A 2,500-nucleotide genomic window follows, 5' to 3' on the forward strand; every position below is an offset into this window, starting at 1 on the left:
ATTTCCATGACAATGTACCACAAGGGAACAGATGAAGAGTGGTTAATCTTAAAATCCTTATAGTTTCTATTATTTTTATAAAATTTCCCATGATTCCTAATACTAGATAGTTCTGAGTTGGACAGTTTACACCCTGTACAGAAACTAATACCCATATGTGCACCACATCTCACCTTAAGCAAGCGTCACGTGTTTCCAACTGCCTATTGCATCGGCAGCAAGTATGAATATAGACAACGCTGGATTGCATTAAGGGAGGTAATCTTTCTTTATGATGCAACATATTATCGATAGTACTAGGTTTCATTAAGACAAACTTAACATCATCAGTTGGAAAATGGTTAATTAATATTTTCCTTAAGTGAGGTAAGAAAAGAGGTGTCATGCATATAAGGAAATGGTATATAAAACTTGAATTTCTTGCCAAATGTATCGCTGCTGGAGGATGAAATGAAATATATGATCTTGAATCTTATTACATATATATATATATATATATATATATATATATATATATATATATATATATATATATATATATATAATAAGTATATATATAGTATATAGATTGTATATATATATATATATATATATATATATATATATATATATATATATATATATATATATATATATATATATATATATATATAATAATAATAAGATCATATATTTCATTTCATCCTCCAGCAGCGATACATTTGGCAAGAAATTCAAGTTTTATATACCATTTCCTTATATGCATGACACCTCTTTTTTTTACCTCACTTAAGGAGAATATTAATTAACCATTTTCCAACTGATGATGTTAAGTTTGTCTTAATGAACCCTAGGACTATCGATAATATGTTGCATCATAAAGAAAGATTACCTCCCTTAATGCAATCCAGCGTTGTCTATATTCATACTTGCTGCCGATGCAATAGGCAGTTTGGAAAACACGCGACGCTTGCTTAATGTGAGATGTGGTGCACATATGGGTATTAGTTTCTGTACAGGGTGTAAACTGTCCTAACTCAGAACTATCTAGTATTAGGAATCATGGGAAATTTTATAAAAAATAATAGAAACTATAAGGATTTTAAGATTAACCACTCTTCATCTGTTCCCTTGTAGTACATTGTCATGGAAATCGCTCTATAGCGAAGTAAAATAAATTTAAGGGAAAGAAAATGCATTTTCGTAAAGTTAAGTGTAACGTACGTACTATCTGCCGTTTGTCTCTTCCTCCTCTGCCGCCACTTTCGGAGATAGCCTCACTCGAAAGGTAAGCTTCCACATTTCGTATCTTGAGGTACTACTGTATATATATATATATATATATATAGTATATATATATATATATATATATATATATATATATATATATATATATATATATATATATATATATATATATATATATATCTATATATATATATATATGATATATATATAGTATATATATTATATATATATATATATATATATATATATATATATATATATATATATATATATATATATATATATATATATATATAAGTATATATATACACAGGTAATACTGTATATATATATATATATATATATATATATATATATATATAAGTATATATATATATATATATATATATATATATATATATATACAGTAGTACCTCGAGATACGAAATTAATCCATGCGCCCTTCGTATCATGAGGTTTTCGTATCTTGGACCACATTTTACATGTAAAATGGCTAATCCGTTCCAAGCCCTCCAAAAACACCCCAGTAAATTGCATAATAAAGCTAAATTGACCTATAAACAATGAAATACTACAACAATTTGGACCATTCAATACCTAACTTAATAACGAAATGCAAATTAACCTGTAAATAAAGTGTATTAGTGTACATGATATGCAAGATATTGTACGTAAAATGTGGGAAGCTTTACCCTTTTTCGATGTTGAGCTATCTCCGAAAGTGGCGGCAGAGGAGGAGGAGGACAAACAGCAGATACATACGTACGTACACTTAACTTTACGAAAACACATAAAAAAATGTAAGGAAAACATACATAAACTAAAATTTACGAAACACATTAACAAAACTGTAACACTTAACTTTACAAACAAAAAACTAAAATAAATTTTTTTGTTTTATTTAATTTTTAACTTTTTTTACGTTTTTTTTTTTTTTTTTTTTTTTTTTTTTTTTTTTACAGAATTTCAACTTCATCACCACTTTCAACTTTCTGTTTATCACTTGGTTCTTCCTTTTTGCTTTCAATTTTCTGTTTTTCATCACTTGGTTCTCCCTTTTTGCTTTCAACTTTCTGTTATTTATCACTTGGTTCTTCCTTTTTGCTTACTCCTGCTAATGTTAAAGGCCTCTTTAAAAAATAACGATCCAAGGAAGATTGCTTCTGCCTACTTTTCACAATGTTCCTGAAACAACTCAGGCAAACGCCATCGAACTGTGCAAGCATACTACCTGTGTGAGCCTTTTCGGGGTGTCTTTTTTCTATAAACGATT

This window comes from Macrobrachium nipponense, chromosome 4, assembly GCF_015104395.2.
Source record: "Macrobrachium nipponense isolate FS-2020 chromosome 4, ASM1510439v2, whole genome shotgun sequence".
Classification (NCBI taxonomy): domain Eukaryota; kingdom Metazoa; phylum Arthropoda; class Malacostraca; order Decapoda; family Palaemonidae; genus Macrobrachium; species Macrobrachium nipponense.